Here is a 14,964-nt window from a genome sequence, read left to right on the forward strand (position 1 = left end):
ATGGAGTGCTTACATAATAATGAGCTCTTACTCAACAATCCCAGAACCAAGCCCTCAACAGGCAATATCTCATTTTGTGAAAGTCACAAGGTCGAGTCCGACTCTTTGTGATCCCATGGACTATACATACAGTCCATGGAATTCTCTAGGATACTGGAATGGGTAGCCCTTCCCTTCTCCAGGGGATCTTTCCAACCCAGGGATCTCCTGCATTAATTCTTTACCAGTTGAGCCACCAGGGAAGCCCCCAAAATATGGAATGCTTCATGAATTTGTGTGTCATCCTTGCACAGATAAACTTCTCTGTATCGTTTCAATTTTAGTATATGTTGTGCCCAATTGAGCACAGATATCTCATTGGATCCTACAAAAAATCCCATAAACTATATGTGCATCATTATATTCACTGTGGAGGAATCAAAGCTCTGCCTAAAGTCCTCCCAGCCTTATATCCCCTTTCATCACAGAAAAAAACTATTGCAGCCTCTTAATCCTTAGCAGGGAAACTTTATTTGGCTGCATTTGTATAGACACACTGTGAGGGTTAAATTCATATGTCAACTTCACTGTGAGTTGAGATGCCCAGATCACAGGACTAAGATTAATTCTAGGAGGATCTGCAAGGGAATTCCTGGAAGAGATTAGCGTTGAAATCAGTAATTGAGTCAAGACATCAGCCCTCACCAATGTGGTGGGCATCACTTTATCCTCTGGGGGCTTGAATGGAACAAGGGCAACTGTTCTTCCTCTCTGTCTTCCAGGCCATGAATACTGGAGCTTCTAGCTCTTGAACCTGGAAACTCCAGTACATACACAAGTGGCTCCCTGGTTCTCACAGCCTTTACTCTTGACAGAGCTACACCATCACTTCCATTGCTTTTCAATCTTCAGATTAGGTCTGAATTATACCATAGCATTTTCTAGTTCTCTAGGCATCAGACAGCAGATAGTGGGACTATCAGTTCAGCTCAGTCACTCTATCGTGTCCGACTCTTTGCAACTCCATGCACTGCAGCACGCCAGGCTTTCCTGTCCATCATCAACTCCCAGAGCTTACTCAAACTCATGTCCATTGAGTTGGTGATGCCATCCAACCATCTCATCCTCTGTTATCCCCTACTCCTCCTGCCTTCAGTCTTTCCCAGAATCAGGGTCTTTTCCAAGGACTTAGCTCTGCACATCAGTGGCCAGAGTATTGGAGCTTCATGTTGAGCATAAGTTCTTCAGCTTGAATATTCAGGACTTATTTCCTTTAGGATTGACTGGTTTGATCTCCTTGCAGTCCAAAGGACTCTCAAGAGTCTTCTCCAACACCAAGTGGGAATACAGAGTCACCATAGTCGTGCCAGCCTCTTCTGAAACTATGTATGTGTCTGTACCAGGAGAATCTTGAACAACACATGGTTGAACTGCTCAGGGTCACTTAGATGAGGATTTATTTTTTAAACAGTAAGTTAGTTCTACATCTACAAAATCTTTTAGAACTAACACCCAAAAAAGATGTCCTTTTCATTACAGGGAACTGGAATGCAAAGGTAGTAAGTCAAGAGATATCTGGAGTAACAGGCAAATTTGGCCAAGGAGTACAGAATGAAGCAGGGAAAAGGCTAGAAGAGTTTTGCCAAGAGAATGCACTGGTCACAACAAACACCCTCTTCCAACAACACAAGAGAAGACTCGACACATGGACATAACCAAATGGTCAACACAAAAATCAGATTGATTATATTCTTTGCAGCCAAAGATGGAGAAGCTCTATAAAGTCAGCAAAAGCAAGACCTAGAGCTGACTGTGGCTCAGATCATGAACTCCTTATTGCCAAATTCAGACTGAAATTGAAGAAATAAGGAAAACCACTAGACCATTCAGATATGACCTAAATCAAATCCTTAATGATTATACAGTGGAAGTGAGAAATAGATTTAAGGGACTGGATCTGATAGACAGAATGCCTAATGAACTATGGACAGAGGTTCATGAGATGGTACAGAAGACAGGGATCAAGACCATGCCCAGGAAAAAGAAATGCAGAAAAGGCAAAATGGCTATCCGAGAAGGCCTTAAAAGTAGCTCTGAAAACAAGAGAAGCAAAAAACAAAGGAGAAAAGAAAAGGTATACCCATTTGAATGCATTGTTCCAAAGAATATCAAGGAGAGATATGAAAGCCTTTCTCAGGGATCAATGCAAAGAAATAGTGGAAAACAATAGATGGGAAAGACTACAGATCTCTTCAAGAAAACTCAAGATACCAGGGGAACATTTCATGCAAAGATGGTCTTAATAAAGGACAGAAATTGTGTGGACCTAACAGAAGCAGAGGACATTAAGAAGAGGCGGCAAGAATACACAGAACTATACAAATATGATCATTACTACCCAGATAATCACAATGGTGTAATCACACACCTAAATCCAGACATCCTGGAATGCAAAGTCAAGTGGGCCTTCAGAAGCATCGCTATGAACAAAGCTAGTGGAGGTGACAGAATTCCAGTTGAGCTATTTCAAATCCTAAAAGATGATATTGTGAAACGACTGCACTCAATATGCCAGCAAATTTGGAAAACTCAACAGTGGCCACAGGACTGGAAAAGGTCAGTTTTCATTCCAATCCCAAAGAAAGGCAATGCCAAAGAATGCTCAAGCTAGCACACAATTGCACTCATCTCACACGCTAGTAAAGAAATGCTAAAAATTCTCCAAACCAGGCTTCAACAATACGTGAACCATGAACTTCCAGATGTTCAAGCTGCTTTTAGAAAAGGCAGAGGAATCAAAGATCAAATTGCCAACATCAGCTGACTCATCAAAAAAGCAAGAGAGTTCCAGAAAGATATCTATTTCTGCTTTATTGACTATGCCAAAGTCTTTGACTGTGTGGATCACAATAAACTGTGGAGAATTCTGAAAGAGATGGGAATACCAGACCACCTGACCTACCTCTTGAGAAATCTGTATGCAGGCCAGGAAGCAACAGTTAGAACTGGACATGGAACAACAGACTGGTTCCAAATAGGGAAAAGAGTACGTGAAGGCTGTATAGCATCACCCTGCTTATTTAACTTATATGCAGAGTATATCATGAGAAACACTGGGCTGGATGAAGCACAAGCTGGAATCAAGATTGCCAGGAGAAACATCAATAACCTCAGATATGCAAATGACACCACCCTTATGAAAGAAAGTGAAGAAGAAGTAAAGAGTTTCTTGAAAAAGTGAAAGTGGAGAGTGAAAAAGTTGGCTTAAAGCTCAACATTCAGAAAACTAAGATCATGGCATCCGGTCCCATCAGTTCATGGCAAACAGATGGGGAAACAGTGGCTGACTTTATTTTTTTGCTCTCCAAAATCACTGCAGATTGTGACTGCAGCCATGAAATTTAAAGACACTTGCTCCTTGGAAGGAAAGCTATGACCAAACCTAGACAGTATATTAAAAAGCAGAGACATTAGTTGCCAACAAAGGTCTCTTTAGTCAAGGCTATGGTTTTTCCAGTAGTCATGTATGGATATGAGAGTTGGACTGTAAAGAAAGCTGAGTGCTGAAGAATTGATGCTTTTGAACTGTGGTGTTGGAGAAGACCCTTGAGAGTCCCTTGGAGTGCAAGGAAATCAAACCATTCAGTCTTGAAGGAAATCAGTCCTGAATATTCATTAGAAGGACTAATGTTGAAGCTCAAACTCCAATACTTTGGCCACCTGAAGCGAAGAGCTGACTCATTTGAAAAGACCCTGAGGCTGGCAAAGATTGAGGGCATGAGGAGAAGGGAACAACAGAAGATGAGACAGTTAGATGGCAACACCAACTCAACAGACATGAGTTTGGGCAAACTCCGGGAGTTGGTGATGGACAGGGAAGCCTGGCGTGCTGCGATTCATGGGGTCGCAAAGAGTCAGACACTACTGAGTGACTGAACTGAACTGAACATCATATGTAGTTGGCTGAATCTGAGGATGATTGAGGATAGGGAGAGAGGACTGTGAGTTATATGTAATGCGGCTGCTGCTGCTAAGTCACATCGGTCCTGTGTGACTCTGTGTGAATCCATAGATGGCAACCCACCAGGCTCCCCTGTCCCTGGGATTCTCCAGGCAAGAACACTGGAGTGGGTTGCCATTTCCTTCTCCAGTGCATGAAAGTGAAAAATGAAAGTAAAGTCATTCAGTCATGTATGATTCCTAGCGACCCCACGGACTGCAGCCTACCAGGCTCCTCCATCCATGGGATTTTCCAGGCAAGAGTAGTGGAGTGGGTTGCCATTGCCTTCTCCGGTTATATGCAATACATAATTTATATTTCTTTTATATTCGAACATTCCAATTTTCAGACAAGCTAACCTTTACTTTTCCAATAGGGAGGGACTAGAATTGGAATTGGAATTGTCAACCTATTCTGATATGACCAACCACCTAAAATGATAAAATTATAGAAGGTGGTATGGAAATAAAACCCATGTCAATTTTTTTTTTTTTTTTTTTTTTTTTTTTTTTTTACTATTTTAGCATTTTACTAAAAGATGTTGAATGTCTGGTCACAACTCAATTATATCTCCTCCTGTAACCTTCCTATAGTCACTCCTATATGACTGCTATATATCACTCCTATAATTGATTATATCGATTATAACTCCTCCTCCCTAACAGGCATGGAACGGTGAGAACCAGTCTCAAACTTGTTTGCAGTGTGCAAAACATCTTACAGAACTGAGGACCACACCTTTGGCAGTGAAGGACACACAAAGGCAAGAAACTGTGGCTTATACACCGACCAGTAGAAGCATGAAGAATACCCACGCCCAAGGTCATGGCCTGAGTCAGCCAGGAGAGCCCTGCAGAGAGCTCTTCGTTCCAACAGTTCATTGGATGCTGTGTTACCCTCTGTGTGTATTAATCCACTGAACAGCCAAAGAAATAGCAAGGAGGTAAGAGTTGCCCCAGGAGGCTTACGTGGTGGCTCAGATGGCAGAGAATCTACCTGTAATGCAGGAAACTGGGGTTCAAGCCCTGGATTGGGAAGGTCCCCTGGAGAAGGGAACAGCTACCCACTCCATGTTTAGGTCCATTTAAATTCACATTAAAGGATATTGATCTCTTCCCTTGAAAAGGTGTGGTTTCAAACGACCTATCAGTAACACAACTGGAGCAGGTTAGTTCAAGAAATGCTAATACATGGGAAAACCATGGCATGAAGAGTGTTCCTAGGACAAATTTTGCATATTTGAATAAACCTTGTTAGAAATGGAGTATAAGACACATTGCATAAGTGTCACTGTGAAGGAGAGGAGAGGAATAGCATAGTGCCTAGAGGGAAATTAGAGTGCATATATGTATTTTTAAAAACTGTACAAAATGAGATTTATCACTTTAAAGAATATTTAGAAAACCCAAAGAAAATAAGAAGAGAAAGTTAAATCCAATTTAGAGAGGAAATAACTTATGGAATAAGAACCCTGAAGAATCCTCTTAATGATAGAGTTTGGGACCCCTAGATAGCTTGATTCAAACAGAGAAATAAACTAGGAACTCACAGAAAATAGACAGGAAGATATCTGAGACCAAAAGTTTGTCAACCACTTTCTTGATGACATGAATGAAATAATATTTAAGGTTTTCTTTTGAATATGAACATAAGCGATGCTTTGAGTCATCTATCCCCTCAGAAATATGTGGCCTTAAGAAAGGTGATGATTGCAGCTGAATATCAGAGGATGCTTCTGTTGTTCCGAGAGGAAGAGCAACTGCATCTGGAGGCCCTGGAGAGAGAAGTCAACCAGATTTGTGAACAACTCAAGGAGAGTGTGTTCAGAATAACTAAGTACAGAGAAAGTCTGAGAGAAATGTACAGAGAGCTGACCGAGATGTGCCACAAACCGGACACGGAGCTGGTCCATGTGAGAAAGGAGGGTCCATCCACAGAGAGAGAAACACTCTTCTAGAGGAACTGCTGTGACACTGAAATATTACCTATCCAGACAGATGGTAACAAAATCAGCAAAATTCTGTGACCAGGGGAAAGTGAATTTTCTTGGCATAAATCTCACTATACATCCCCCTAAACCCTTGTCACTCTCTGCTGTTCACACCCTGAGGACACTGAGGTTTTTTCTGGCATCTAGCTAAGATATTTAGAACTGGTATCAATTTTAAAGCACTCTATAATGTGAAGAGTTGACTCATTGGAAAAGACCCTGATGCTGGGAGGGATTGGGGGCAGGAGGAGAAGGGGATGACAGAGGATGAGATGGCTGGATGGCATCACTGACTCGATGGACATGGGTTTGAGTAATCTCCAGGAGTTGGTGATGGACAGGGAGGCCTGGCATGCTGAGATTCATGGGGTCGCAAAGAGTTGGACACAACTGAGTGACTGAACTGAACTGATAATGCATTTTACTCAGTTGTCTGTTTTACTTTAATTGTTATTAAAAATGGTGAGTTTTCTCCTTGAACATAGCATTGGGCAATGAGTGACATTGGAAACCTAGATGCTGATGCATCATGACGCAGACCCTTCCTGCCCCCTTTCCTTCCTTAATGTGTCCTGAAGAAGCCCATCATGTTTTAGTTTAGGCTGTGTTATGAAGATAGCTTCTGAGTGTTCTCTAGAAAAGAATTAGAAAGCCATATCTTACACGCAAACAGGAATAGTAAAGAACATGAAAATGGATAGAACTCTCATGATTAACATGATCTTTTCTTTTTTGTGTTTCTTTGACAGGGCTTGGAAAATGTATTGGAAAGGCAAGTATATACTAATGATTTTTGATTTCTGAAAAATGTGTTATCTTTTTCATGAAGTGGATTCACCGTTGTTCCTTAGGACCATGGGGAATTGATTTGAGATCCACGCCCACCCCCAAATTCCAGGATAAGGAATCCTTAGTACGTAATGCCATAGTATTTGCAGAGAAATTCTAAGCATGTTCCTCTACACTTTGCCATCTCTAGTCAATTTACTACAACTAACATATTACAGTGCAAATTAAATGCAACATAAGTCATTCCCTGGTATGTGGCATTTTCAAGTTTGACCTTTTTGGAAAGTCGTGTCTGACTTTTTGAGACCTCATGGACGATATAGTCCATGGAATTCTCCAGGCCAGAATACTGGAGTGGGGAGCCTTTCCCTTCTCCAGGGGACCTTCCCAACCCAGCGATTGAAGCCAGGTCTCCCACATTGGAGGTGGATTCTTTACCAGCTGAGCTACAAGGGAAGCCCAAGAAGACTGGAGTGGCTAGCCTATCCCTTCTCCAGTGGATCTTCCCAAGGAGTTGAATCAGTTGAATCAGGAGTTGAATCAAGGAGTCAATCATTGCTGATGGTTTCTTTCCCAACTGAGCTATGAGGGAAGCCCATATACCTGAGGACATGCTGACATTCTTGGCTTTGTTCCACCCACTTGCCCCATCTTCTCCAACCTCACCAAAATAAAACTTAGTGAAGGGATTTTTCTAGGATATCACAGAGGAAGCACCTACCCTAGTGAGTTGGAAGGTGAGAAAATTATGAAAGAAGCATATTCCCCACATGTGACAAGTGAGACTGTGATATTGCTGATACTGAGTCGCAGCGACTCAGCCTGTTCCATCACAGCAAGCTCCCTGCAGGCGGGACCTCACAGGGAGGTGCTTCCTGCTGCCCACCCAAGAGAAGTGACTTTCAGGACCAGGGCAGCCAGGTTGGATGTCGGTCACTTTGCTGGATTGACAAGAGTAAACATGTCTGGCCAGTGAGCACTTCTTTTTGACACAGAATGCATCCTTGATGATTACTTTCTGAGTGAAGTCTCAAAGGCTTAGTCTGAATTTCTTGCTCCCTGTAAAATGCCCAGGATCTTGGAATTGATGGAATTGAAGAAGGGAATGAAGTTCAGTGAGTGAAACCTTGGAATAATGTCTGAGAAAAATGGGAAAACTGAAATTTGAGATAATTTCTATTTAGTAAAAAATATGGCAACATTTTTATATTCTCATGTGAGTAGAATATATTGTATATGCAAATCACCAAAAGTAGGGGAATTCTGACAACATATCCTGGAGTGAAATTTGCTGTTTTGCAATGCTCACATGATTAGCCTTCGGTCTTTACATGGAAATGATGTCCTTTGTTACAAGACTGACTTGGCACAGATGCAGACGCCTCAGCCCGTCAACCCAGAGCTCCCTTCCTGGCCTGTCTCTGGATTCCTACACATGCTGAACATCTACTTTACATATGGTAATCTGAGCCACCAGGAAAGCCTGGCTCTAGGTTTATCCACCTCAGTTCAAATGACTCAGTTCCACTTATTTTTTTATGGCTGAGTAACATTCCATTGTATACATGTACTTCTTCTTTATCCATTCATCCACTGATATCCATTGATACCTCGGTTGCTTTGGTTGCTTCCATTTCCTGGCTACTGTAAATAGTGCTGCAATGTTCATTGAGGTTCACGTATATTTCTGAATTATTGCTTTCTCAGGACATATGTCCAGTAGTGGTATTGCTGAGTCATATGGTAGTTTAGTTCTGGTTCATTTATGCAATCAAAGCACACTGCATGCAATGTAGATGAACCCTGAAAGCATTAAATGAAAGTAACCAGATATAAAAAGTCATAAATTGTGTGAACCCATTTAATTGAAACTATATAAAATGAAACTTCATGGACAATAAAAATGGATTAGAGGGGTGACATGAGATAGGGAGGGGAAATGGGGCATAAATATTAATGGGCACCAATTTCTTTCTGGAATGATGGATTTATTCTGGAATTAGAAAGTTATTTTTTCACAAAGTTTTGCATATTACTAAAACCCATTGAATTATATACTGTAATCTATGGTATGCAACTTTTATGTTAATAGAAGTATTACATTAGTTTAAAGAGAAAAGCAATTGATTATATTCTATGAAATACTCCATAATAATTTTTTTAAAAAAATAAAATTTAACTAATAAGCTTATACATTCAACATGGTTATGACATTTTATGAACATATTATCATTATGTACCATTAAGTAACAATGTGCTCAGAGATAGTCAGGTATCATCCTGAGGCCTCACATGAATTTTCAGAAAACAATTTCCTCAGAGGAGAAGTAAAAACAAATGGTCACAGAACTTGACATTCATGGAGACCCAAGGCAAAGGAAAGGCTTCAGAGGGAAGGAGAGGGAGGAAGGGAAGAAACCATACATGAGGGAACTCCTGAAAGCATCACAGAAGCTCACAGTGCCACTGTCTTAATCCAGGAAGATGCCAACTACCCAGAGGCCTTTTCACAAACTGAACTAAGGCCAGGGAATTGGTGAAGAGACTATAATGGACGTTCACCTTCTTAGGAAATAGAGCAAATGCTTCTTCAGAATAAATACTGACCAAACCTGATTTCTAACATAGGAAGAAATTTTCTATTTTGTTGCTCATAAAATACCTCATACTTTGATAGCCTCACATGTTTCATTGTATGTATTGGGTGACTTACATGTCTAGGCTACACTCATTAGTTCTTTTTTTTTTTTGGGGGGGGGGGTTGTCATACATTGATATGAATCAGCCATAGATTTACACGTATTCCCTATCCCAATCCCCCCTCCCACCTCCCTGTCCACCCGATTCCTCTGGGTCTTCCCAGTGCACCAGGTCAGAGCACTTGTCTCATGCATCCAACTCGGGCTGGTGATCTGTTTCACCATAGATAATATACATGCTGTTCTTTCGCAACATCCCACCCTCACCTTCTCCCACAGAGTTCAAAAGTCTGTTCTGTACATCTGTGTCTCTTTTTCTGTTTTGCATATAGGGTTATCATTACCATCTTTCTAAATTCCATATATATGTGTTAGTATGCTGTAATGTTCTTTATCTTTCTGGCTTACTTCACTCTGTATAATGGGCTCCAGTTTCATCCATCTCATTAGAACTGATTCAAATGAATTCTTTTTAATGGCTGAGTAATATTCCATGGTGTATATGTACCACAGCTTCCTTATCCATTCGTCTGCTGATGGGCATCTAGGTTGCTTCCATGTCCTGGCTATTATAAACAGTGCTGCAATGACCATTGGGGTGCACGTGTCTCTTTCAGATCTGGTTTCCTCAGTGTGTATGCCCAGAAGTGGGATTGCTGGGTCATATGGCAGTTCTATTTCCAGTTTTTTAAGAAATCTCCACACTGTTCTCCATAGCGGCTGTACTAGTTTGCATTCCCACCAACAGTGTAAGAGGGTTCCCTTTTCTCCACACCCTCTCCAGCATTTATTGCTTGTAGACTTTTGGATAGCAGCCATCCTGACTGGCGTGTAATGGTACCTCATTGTGGTTTTGATTTGCATTTCTCTGATAATGAGTGGTGTTGAGCATCTTTTCATGTGTTTGTTAGCCATCTGTATGTCTTCTTTGGAGAAATGTCTGTTTAGTTCTTTGGCCCATTTTTTGATTGGGTCATTTATTTTTCTGGAATTGAGGTTCAGGAGTTGCTTGTATATTTTTTAGATTAATCCTTTGTCTGTTTCTTCATTTGCTATTATTCTCTCCCAATCTGAGGGCTGTCTTTTCACCTTACTTATAGTTTCCTTTGTAGTGCAAAAGCTTTTAAGTTTCATTAGGTCCCATTTGTTTAGTTTTGCTTTTATTTCCAATATTCTGGGAGGTGGGTCATAGAGGATCTTGCTGTGATTTATGTCAGAGAGTGTTTTGCCTATGTTCTCCTCTAGGAGTTTTATACTTTCTGGTCTTACATTTAGATCTTTAATCCATTTTGAGTTTATTTTTGTGTATGGTGTTAGAAAGTGTTCTAGTTTCATTCTTTTACAAGTGGTTGACCAGTTTTCCCAGAACCACTTGTTAAAGAGGTTGTCTTTTTTCCATTGTATATCCTTGTCTCCTTTGTCAAAGATAAGGTGTCCATAGGTTCGTGGATTTATCTCTGGGCTTTCTATTCTGTTCCATTGATCTATATTTTTGTCTTTGTGCCAGTACCATACTGTCTTGAAGACTGTGGTTTTGTAGTAGAGTCTGAAGTCAGGCAGGTTGATTCCTCCAGTTCCATTCTTCTTTCTCAAGATTACTTTGGCTATTCGAGGTTTTTTGTATTTCCATACAAATTGTGAAATTCTTTGGTCTAGTTCTGTGAAAAATACCGTTGGTAGCTTGATAGGGATTGCATTGAATCTATAGATTGCTTTGGGTAGAATAGCCATTTTGACAATATTGATTCTTCCAATCCATGAACACGGTATGTTTCTCCATCTGTTTGTGTCCTCTTTGATTTCTTTCATCAGTGTTTTATAGTTTTCTATGTATAGGTCTTTTGTTTCTTTAGGTAGATATACTCCTAAGTATTTTATTCTTTTTGTTGCAATGGTGAATGGTATTGTTTCCTGAATTTCTCTTTCTGTTTTCTCATTGTTAGTATATAGGAATGCAAGGGATTTCTGTGTGTTAATTTTATATCCTGCAACTTTACTATATTCATTGATTAGCTCTAGTAATTTTCTGGTAGAGTCTTTAGGGTTTTCTATGTAGAGGATCATGTCATCTGCAAACAGTGAGAGTTTCACTTCTTCTTTTCCTATCTGGATTCCTTTTACTTCTTTTTCTGCTCTGATTGCTGTGGCCAAAACTTCCAACACTATGTTGAATAGTAGTGGTGAGAGTGGGCACCCTTGTCTTGTTCCTGATTTCAGGGGAAATGCTTTCAATTTTTCACCATTGAGGGTGATGCTTGCTGTGGGTTTGTCATATATAGCTTTTATTATGTTGAGGTATGTTCCTTCTATTCCTGCTTTTTGGAGAGTTTTAATCATAAATGAGTGTTGAATTTTGTCAAAGGCTTTCTCTGCATCTATTGAGATAATCATATGGTTTTTATCTTTCAATTTGTTAATGTGGTGTATTACATTGATTGATTTGCGGATATTAAAGAATCCTTGCATTCCTGGGATAAAGCCCACTTGGTCATGGTGTATGATCTTTTTAATCTGTTGTTGGATTCTGTTTGCTAGAATTTAGTTAAGGATTTTTGCATCTATGTTCATCAGTGATATTGGCCTGTAGTTTTCTTTTTTTGTGGCATCTTTGTCTGGTTTTGGAATTAGGGTGATGGTGGCCTCATAGAATGAGTTTGGAAGCTTACCTTCATCTGCAATTTTCTGGAAGAGTTTGAGTAAGATAGGTGTTAGCTCTTCTCTAAGTTTTTGGTAGAATTCAGCTGTGAAGCCATCTGGTCCTGGGCTTTTGTTTGCTGGAAGATTTTTGATTACAGTTTCGATTTCCTTGCTTGTGATGGGTCTGTTAAGATCTTCTATTTCTTCCTGGTTCAGTTTTGGAAAGTTATACTTTTCTAAGAATTTGTCCATTTCATCCAAGTTGTCCATTTTATTGGCATAGAGCTGCTGGTAGTAGTCTCTTATGATCCTTTGTATTTCAATGCTGTCTGTTGTGATCTCTCCATTTTCATTTCTAATTTTGTTAATTTGGTTCTTCTCTCTTTGTTTCTTAATGAGTCTTGCTAATGGCTTGTCAATTTTGTTTATTTTTTCAAAAAACCAGCTTTTAGCTTTGTTGATTTTTGCTATGGTCTCTTTAGTTTCTTTTGCATTTATTTCTGCCCTGATTTTTAAGATTTCTTTCCTTCTGCTAACCCTGGGGTTCTTCATTTCTTCCTTCTCTAATTGCTTTAGGTGTAGAGTTAGGTTATTTATTTGGTTTTTTTCTTGTTTCTTGATATAAGCCTGTAATGCTATGAACCTTCCCCTTAGCACTGTTTTTACAGTGTCCCATAGGTTTTGGGTTGTTGTGTTTTCATTTTCATTCATTTCTATACATATTTTGATTTCTTTTTTGATTTCTTCTATGATTTGTTGGTTATTCAGAAGTGTGTTATTTAGCCTCCATAGGTTTGAATTTTTAACAATTTTTTCCCTGTAATTGAGATCTAATCTTACTGCATTGTGGTCAGAAAAGATGACTGGAATGATTTCAATTTTTTTTTAATTTTCCAAGACCAGATTTATGGCCCAGGATGTGATCTATTCTGGAGAAGGTTCTGTGTGCACTTGAGAAAAAGGTGAAGTTGATTGTTTTGGGGTGAAATGTCCTATAGATATCAATTAGGTCTAGCTGGTCCATTGTGTCATTTAAGGTTTGTGTTTCCTTGTTAATTTTCTGTTTAGTTGATCTATCCATAGTTGTGAGTGGGGTATTGAAGTCTCCCACTATTATTGTGTTACTATTAATTTCCTCTTTCATACTCATTAGTGTTTGCCATACATATTGCGGTGCTCCTATGTTGGGTGCATATATATTTATAATTGTTATATCTTCTTCTTGGATTGATCCTTTGATCATTATGTAGTGTCCTTCTTTGTCTCTTTTCACATCCTTTATTTGAAAGTTTATTTTATCTGATATGAGTATTGCGACTCCTGCTTTCTTTTGGTCTCCGTTTGCATGAAATATTTTTTTTTCCATCCCTTCACTTTTAGTCTGTATGTGTCTCTTGTTTTGAGGTGGCTCTCTTGTAGACAGCATATATAGGGGTCTTGTTTTTGTATCCATTCAGCCAATCTTTGTCTTTTGGTTGGGGCATTCAACCCATTTACATTTAGGGTAATTATTGATAGGTGTGGTTCCGTTGCCATTTACTTTGTTGTTTTGGGTTCACATTTATACAACCTTTCTGCATTCCTGTCTAGAGAAGATCCTTTAGCATTTGTTGAAGAGCTCGTTCGGTGGTGCTGAATTCTCTCAGCTTTTGCTTATCTGTAAAGCTTTTGAATTCTCCTTCATATCTGAATGAGATCCTTGCTGGATACAGTAATCTAGGTTGTAGGTTATTCTCTTTCATTACTTTCAGTACGTCCTGCCATTCCCTTCTGGCCTGGAGGGTTTCTATTGATAGATCAGCTGTTATCCTTATGGGAATCCCTTTGTGTGTTATTTGTTGTTTCTCCCTTGCTGCTTTTAATATTTGTTCTTTGTGTTTGATCTTTGTTAATTTGATTAATATGTGTCTTGGGGTGTTTCGCCTTGGGTTTATCCTGTTTGGGACTCTCTGGGTTTCTTGGACTTGGGTGGCTATTTCCTTCCCCATTTTAGGGAAGTTTTCAGCTATTATCTCCTCGAGTATGTTCTCATGGCCTTTCTTTTGGTCTTCTTCTTCTGGAACTCCTATGATTCGAATGTTGGGGCGTTTCACATTGTCCCAGAGGTCCCTGAGGTTGTCCTCATTTCTTTTGATCCTTTTTTCTTTTTTCCTCTCTGCTTCATTTATTTCCACCATTTTATCTTCTACCTCACTTATCTTATCTTCTGCCTCTGTTATTCTACTCTTGGTCCCCTCCAAAGTGTTTTTGATCTCATTCATTGCATTCTTCATTTTTAATTGACTCTTTTTTATTTCTTCTAGGTCTTTATTAAACATTTCTTGTATCTTTTCAATCTTTGTTTCCAGGCTATTTATCTGTAACTCCATTTTGTTTTCAAGATTTTGGATCATTTTTATTATCATTATTCTAAATTCTTTTTCAGGTAGATTCCCTATCTCCTCCTCTTTTGTTTCACTTGGTGGGCATTTTTCATGTTCCTTTACCTGTTGGGTATTTCTTTGCCTTTTCATCTTGTTTAGATTGCTGTGTCTGGAGTGGGCTTTCTGTATTCTGGAGGTCTGTGGTTCCTTTTTATTGTGGAGGATTTACCCAGTGGGTGGGGTTAGACCATTGGCTTGTCAAGGTTTCCATGTTAGGGAAGCTTGCGTCAGTGTTCTGGTGCGTGGAACTTGATTTCTTCTCTTTGGAGAGCAATGGAGTGCCCAGTAATGAGTTTTGAGATGGGTCTATGTGTTAGGTGTGACCTTGGGCAGCCTGTATGTTGACGTTCAGGGCTATGGTCCTGTGTTGCTGGAGAATTTGTGTGGTATGTCTTGCTCTAAAACTTATTGGCTCTTGGGTGGTGGTTGGTTTCAGTGTAGGTACGG

General features: G+C 39.7%; 1 pseudogene; it reads right to left on the bottom strand.

Annotated features, from left to right (window-relative positions):
* Positions 1 to 248: 248 nt before the first annotated feature.
* LOC122677697 lies at positions 249 to 347 on the bottom strand (annotated as a pseudogene).
* Positions 348 to 14,964: the final 14,617 nt, after the last annotated feature.

Source organism: Cervus elaphus, chromosome 2, assembly GCF_910594005.1.
Source record: "Cervus elaphus chromosome 2, mCerEla1.1, whole genome shotgun sequence".
NCBI classification, from domain to species: domain Eukaryota; kingdom Metazoa; phylum Chordata; class Mammalia; order Artiodactyla; family Cervidae; genus Cervus; species Cervus elaphus.